This window comes from Arachis hypogaea, chromosome 18 (genome assembly GCF_003086295.3).
Source record: "Arachis hypogaea cultivar Tifrunner chromosome 18, arahy.Tifrunner.gnm2.J5K5, whole genome shotgun sequence".
NCBI classification, from domain to species: Eukaryota; Viridiplantae; Streptophyta; class Magnoliopsida; order Fabales; family Fabaceae; genus Arachis; species Arachis hypogaea.
The window spans coordinates 82,539,373-82,546,956 of NC_092053.1; positions in this window are offsets into that span (position 1 = coordinate 82,539,373).

Consider the following 7,584-nt stretch of genomic DNA (forward strand, 5'->3'; position numbering starts at 1 on the left):
AAATTGCAAGGAATGTAAATCTACACTACTAATTACAAGAAAAGTAAATCACAACTCAAATCAACATCAAAAGAACATCAAACATCAAATCTCATTAAAGAAAAATCTAAATCCAACAAGTGTTCATTAATCACAAAAAGATGCTCAAAAGAGAAATTAACAAGAGAATCAAGAAGATTACATCACTAGAGAATGGAAATGTAGAAGAAACAAGATGAAAGCAAGAAATTAAACATGGATCTATGATAATCTAACCTAAACCTAACCTAATTCTAGATAGAAGAGGGAGCTTCTCTCTCTAGAAAACTAACTAAAGGCTCATGTTGGCTAAACTAATTGCTCCCCCCTTTGCCCAAGCTTGAATTCTGCATGAAATAGCATTAGAAATGAGTTGGGTTGGGCCCAAAGTGCTTCAGAAATCACTAGGGGCGATTTCACCTTAGTGGGCCCTTAGCGCGAAGCAACATATAGCAAATTTTATATCATTTCGAAGCCCCGGATGTTAGCTTTCCAACGCAACTAGAACTGCCTCATTTGGATCTCTGTAGCTCAAGTTATGGTCGATTGAGTGCGAAGAGGTCAGGCTTGACAACTTTACGGTTCCTTCATTTCTTCATGAGTTCTCCCAGTTTGCATGCTTTTCTCCTCACTTCTTCCATCCAATACTTGCCCTATGAACCTGAAATCACTCAACAAATACATCAAGGCATCGAATGAAATTAAAGTGAATTAAAAAAGGTGAGTTATAAGCACAAATCAAGGGAGAATTACAAAACCATGCTATTTCATTGAATAAATATGAGAAAAGGTGATAAAATCCCCCAAATTAAGCACAAGATAAACCACAAAATTGGGGTTTATCATCGTCTCACAAGGAATAGGCAAACATGTGCTTCAACATTGGTTAGAAATCTGGGGTTGTGAGTTATGAGCATAAAAATAAATGGGAATCTTAACAAGCAAGTAATCTTAGATTGCAAGAAACTAATTTAATCAACTAAGCAAGATATGAGTGATTTCAAACTAAAAAAGTAACATTCAACATGATTCTATTCTAAGCTAAACAAGTAACTATAACTAAGGCAAATGATTGGGAATATTGGTTTTCAAGTATGAATAATAAAAGCAACTCTTGGCTAGGCATGGGAATTTGGGTCACCATCCTTGTCTAATAACCATATCATGACAATTATGAGGAACCAAACTCATTAAGTCTACTTCTATACTTGAAGTACGTCAAATGGTTTGATCAACATCAATCCATAAGTTCTAACCTCACAACTAATTGACTTAGTAGAAGATTAGCGTCAATGGTTATCAGATTGACCACTAAGGGCTCCCAAATCATCAAATCCATTAGATCCAATGACTCAAGTTTACCCATTTCCCTTGGCCTAGGCCAAGAGTAAAGAGAACTACTCCATAATCAAAGTAAATATTTCATCAAACACATGATAAGCATTAACAAAAGACATGTTCAAAATAGCAATTAAATTGAAATCAACAAGTACCCACTAACAATTTTCAACATACAATCATCCAAACAACACAATTAAACATAGAAATCATCAATATAACATCAAAAAGCCAAGATTCACAACATTCATGAAATGGGTATAAAATGACAATTGACAAGAATTCATAAAACTATCACAAGATATAAGCAAAATTATACTAGAAAATTCAAATTGAACAATTAAAACTAGTAATTAACAAGATCCAATTCACAATTCAACAAGGGAAAATCAAATTAAAACTAGATCTAGAGAGGAACAAGGGTTTCTCTCTCTAGAAGAACAAAGAACCAAAAACACTAGCTAAAAATTGTGTCTTAGTGCAAAATGGTTGATCCCCTCTTTCCTCCTAGCATCCTTGGGTCTTTTCCATGCAGAAACAGCTTGAAATTGGGCCTGATGAGCCTCAAAAATTGCCAGGCACGATTTCCTTTAATGAGGTCACGTGCAGCTTCCCACGCGTACGCGCCATGCGTGCGTGCGCGCCATGCGTGCGTGCGCGCCCATTGCTTTTGCGATCCACGTGTGCGCGCCAGGTGCGTGTCCGTGTCGATAGGAATCTTCTGATCCGCACGGATGCGTCCATCCTTATGCGCTGTTTCCAGCCAACCTCATCCACGCGTGCGCGTGGAGTGCGCGGGCGCGCCAATGCTGCTTTCTCCAAAATTTCAAGTCTTCATGTTCCTCCCTTTTGTACATGCTTTCTTTCTCTCTTCTAGGCCATTCCTACCCTATAATTCCTGAAATCACTCAACAAATACATCACGGCATCGAATGGCAATAGAAGAGGATTAAAATATGGCAATTTTGAGGCAAAATAAGCATGTTTTTCATCATGGGGCAATATTAGGAAGTGAACACAAACCATGCATTTCTTGTGAATAAGTGTGAGAAATATTGACAACCCCCCCCCCAAATTTTACATAATATAAACCATAAAATTGGGGGTTATCACACCAGATTAAAATAATTAAATTAATTTCTAGATATAATTCGAAATCATATACTTCTTTTTCTTTTGCAATTAAAATATTTTTCATTTAAGAAAGGTGAAGGATTCATAGGACATTCATAGCTTTAAGACATAGACACTAGACACTAATGATCATGTAATAAAGACACAAACATAGATAAAACATAAAGCATGAATTTAAAAAAACAGAAAAATAAGAACAAGGAAGTTAAAGAATGGGTCCACCTTAGTGATGGTGGCTAGTTCTTCCTCTTGAAGATCTTATGGAGTGATTGAACTCCTCTATGTCTCTTTTTTGCCTTTGTTACTCCTCCCTCATGGCTCTTTGGTCCTCTCTGATTTCATTGAGGATAATGGAGTGCTCTTGGTGCTCCATCCTTAGTTGCCCCATGTTGGAACTCAATTCTCCTAAGGAGGTGTTCATTTGTTCCCAATAGTTATGCGGAGGGAAATGTATCCCTTGAGGCATCTCAGGGATTTCTTGATGAGGAATTTCCTCATGCTCTTGTTGAGGTCCATGAGTGTGCTCTCTTGTTTGCTCCATCTTCTTCTTAGTGATGGGCTTGTGAGATGAATCTGTCGATCTCCCATGACTCAGAGTTGGAAGCAATTGCCTTCCCTTTCCTCTTTCTAGAGGTTTCTCCGTCCTTAGGTGCCATTAATGGTTATAGAAAAACAAAAAGCAGAGCTTTTTCCACACCAAACTTAAAAGGTTTGCTCGTCTTCGAGCAAGAGAAGAAAAAAGGGATTAAAAGAAGAAGAGGTGGAGGAGATGGAGGTGTGTGAATGGTTCGGCCAAGGGGTTTTAGGTCGTTATGAAGTGTGAAAAGGAAGGAGTGATGAGGGGCTTATATAGGAGTGGAGTGGAGAGGGAATTCTGTCTTGAAGGGGTGGGTTTGGGGGGGAAATGGTTTGAATTTGAATGGTGAGGTAGGTGGGGTTTATGATGGATGGATGTGGGTGGTGAAGATAAATTTGGGGAAGAGTGTTATGGAAAGGTGTGAAGAGGAGAGAATAAGAGGTGGAGTAGGTGGGGGATCCTGTGGGGTCCACAGATCCTGAGGTGTCAAGAAATTCTGCTCCCTACACCATCCTGATGTTCAAACACTCTCTGTATGCCAATTCTGGTGTTAAACACCAGCTCTGCTACCTTTCCTGGCATTAAACGCCGGTCTGCTTCCCCTTTCTGGCGTTTAACGCCAGCCAGACACCCTTTTCTGGCGTTAAACGCCAGTCTGTCTGCCATTTCTGGCATTTAATGCCAGGCAGATGCCAGACACCCTTTTCTGGCGTTAAACGCCCATAGTGTTGCCCATTCTGGCGTTTAACGCCGAGAATGCTGCCAGGCTGGGCGTTAAATGCCCATTCTGCTATCCTTACTAGTGTTTAAACGCCAGTAAGCCTGTCCTCCAGGGTGTGCTATTTTTTATGCTATTTTTTATTTTGCTTTAATTTTGCAGTTATTTTTATGACTTCACATGATCTTCAACCTAAAGAAAACATAAAATGACATTGGAAAATAAATATATATAACTAAATAACGTTGGGTTGCCTCCCAATAAGCGCTTTTTTAATGTCAATAGCTTGACAGTGAGCTCTTAGAGAGCTTCACAGAGACTCAAAGCTTGATGATGGCCTCCCAACACCAAACTTAGAAGTTGAGTGTGGGGGCTCTGTTTGACTCTGTATTAAGAGAAGATTTTCATGCTTCCTCTCCATGGTTACAGAAGAAGATCCTTGATCCTTAAACACAAGGTAGTCCTCATTCAATTGAAGGACTGATACGCACAAAACTTGTCTCTCAACAAATTTTCTTCGGCAAGTGTACCGAATTTGTCTTCAAGTAAAAACTCACAATACAGTGAGGTCGAATCCCACAAAGATTGATTGATCAAGCAACTTTAATTAAAGGAATGTTCTAGTTGAGCGAGCTAGAATTTGATTTGAGATTTGTAGAAAATTAAATGGCGGGAAAGTAAATAGCAGAAACAGTAAATGCTAGAAATAAAGAGATGAATGTAAATGGCGGAAAGTAAATTGCAGAATCTTAAATGGGAATGGGGTAATTGCTCATAAAAGTAAATGGCAGAAATTAAAGAGAATGGGTAAGATCAGAAATGGGGAGTTCATTGGTCTCAGGAAAAGTTGCATTCTCTGGATCAAGTTCATTTTCATCTCTTCCTCAATCAATGCATTCATTGATCTCCTTGGCAATCTTAAGTGATCGAATTCAAATTTTTTGGTAATTCAATCTCTCAAATCTTGATCAATTGCCAATTCCTTGGTCAATTGCTCATGAGAAGAGATGAAGTATGGTCACTGATTATACCACACGCATTTCCCAAATCAAGTGTTGGTAGGATTATAGTCACATATCCATCCAAACCCAATTTGGTCCAGCATGAGAAAGCATTTCTAGCATGATCTCTTCATTCCTCTTTCAAGGTTCAGAAGAGATCCAAGTATGAATAGCTTCTTTTCCAAGATAACTACCCAATTGGATGAAGATCGAAAGCTTTCTAGTAAAATCAAGAGAAAAAATAGAAGAAGGAGAATGAAAACTAATATTGATCCATCAAATTACAACAGAGCTCCCTAACCCAATGAAGGGGGTTTAGTTGTTCATAGCTCTGGAAAATGAAAATAAAGATGGAGAATACATGATGAAAGTAAAACTAGAAGTGCAGAGAAAGTAAAATACAGAGAGTAGTTCTATGCCAAAGGCCCCCTAAAGTTTCCAACACTTCAAAACTCTTATTCAAAGGTACTCCTATATATACTACTCTTCCGATATTCTAGTTGGCTCTTCAAGTCTTGGGTATTGGCCTCTGAATCTTGAGTTTGAAGCAGTTATCCTTTTCATTGGGCTTAGCTTTGCTTGCAGAGAGAAAAGGTAAAGTAGGCAGGGACTTTGACTCAGGACGTTAGTGGTGTCAACGTTAAGTGAAAGTGTGGGTTCGAGAACGTTAGTGACAATCACCTTTTTCAGTAACGTTCCTAACCCAAATATGATCACGTTGACTTCAACGTTAGTGGCACTAACGTGACCACTAACTTTGCCTCTTGGTCCTTTGCACACGTTATTGGGACTTACCTTTTCCAATAACGTGGAGAGTCCTCCCTTGTCCCTACGTTAGAGTCCACGTTAACTAGGTTAACGTGGCTTCTAACGTAGTAATGTCAATCCTTCGAGAACGTTAGTGACACTTACCTTTGTCACTAACGTTCCAATGTGCCCCTCTTTCCCATGTTAGAGTCCACGTTAACTTAGTTAACGTGGCTTCTAACGTAGTCATGCTAGCCATCTCCAACGTTAGTGACAAAGGTGAGTGTCACTAACATTGGCTCATCATCTCTTTATCCACGTTAGCTTCCACGTTAACTAAGTTAACGTGGGAGTTAACGTTGCTCATGGTGGCTCTTGGTGGTTCACCCCAACGTTAGTGACAAAGGTAAGTGTCACTAACGTTGGCTATCAATTGCTCTCTTCACGTTAGCTTCCACGTTAACTAAGTTAACGTGGGAGTTAACGTGGCTTATGGAGGCATGGCCAACGTTAGTGACAAAGGTGAATGTCACTAACGTTGGCTTTTCTTTTGCTTCTTAACGTTAGAGTCCACGTTAACTAAGTTAACGTGGCAACTAACGTGGCCAATTATGAGCTTGGTCCAATGTTAGTGACAAAAGAGAGTGTCACTAACATTGGCCTTGTTGTCTTCTTCCACGTTAGAGTTCACGTTAACTTAGTTAACGTGACTCTTAACGTGGGCTTATGATGGCTTCAAGGGCGTTATTGGCGATTACCTTTCTCATTAACTTTGCAAGTTAGCACCCATTCTACGTTAGAGGTCACGTTAGTGGGACTAACGTGACTGCTAACGTGGTTCTTCTTTGCTTCCTTTGTCCTGAAATCAAGCAACACAGTGCATCAAAGTTCTAGTCCAAGTCATGAGTCATGCATCATCTAATTTGTCATATAATTCATGCAAAATTCTTATGAAATCATGTAAAGTGCACAATGTATGCTTGAATCAAGATGTAAGTGAATATCTACCCAAAACTAGCTTATTTTCTAAGAAAGTGCATGAAACTACCTTAAAAACAGTAAAGAAAAGGTCAGTGAAACTGGCCAAAATTCCCTGGCATCAAGGACTAACTCTCCTCTGACCACATCAATCACAGCTCTTGCTGTAGCTAGGAAGGACCTTCAAGGATAATGGATTCATCCTCATCCTTCCTAGTGTCTAAGATTATGAACTCAGCAGGGATATACAGGCCTTTAACCTTCACTAAGACATCCTCTACAAGTCCATAAGCCTGTTTCATTGATTTGTCTGCCATCTCTAGTGAGATTCTTGTAGCTTGTACCTCCAGGATCCCCAGTTTGTCCATTACAGAGTGTGGCATGAAGTTTATTCCTGACCCCAGGTCACATAGAGCCTTCTCAAAGGTCATGGTGCCTATGGTACATGGTATTAAGAACTTTCTGGGATCCGGTTTCTTCTGAGGTAATTTCTGCTAAACTAAGGCATTCAGTTCATTGATGAGCAATAGAGGTTCATCCTCCCAAGTCTCATTACCAAATAACTTTGCATTCAGCTTCATGATTGCTCCTAGATACTGAGCAACTTGCTCTTCAACAATATCTTCATCCTCTTCAGAGGATAAGTACTCATCAGAGCTCATGAATGGCAACATTAAGTTCAGTGAAATCTCTATGGTCTCTGTATGAGCCTCAGATTCCTTTGGTTCCTCAATATGGAACTCCTTAGTGGTCGTAGATGTCCATTGAGGTCTTCCTCACTAGAAATCACTACCGTTTTACTCTCTCCAGGTTTGGCCACTTTGTATATAGTTATGGCCTTGCACTCTCTTTTGGGATTCTCTTCTGTACTACTTGGGAGAGTACTAGGAGGAGTTTCAGTAACTCTTTTACTCAGTTGACCCACTTGTGCCTCCAAATTTCTGATGGAAGACCTTGTTTTAGTAAAGAAACTGAGAGTGGTCTTAGATAGATCAGAGACTATGGTTGCTAAGTCAGAGAGGCTCTGCTTATAATTCCTTGTCTGCTGTTTAGAAGATGATGGAGAAGGCTTG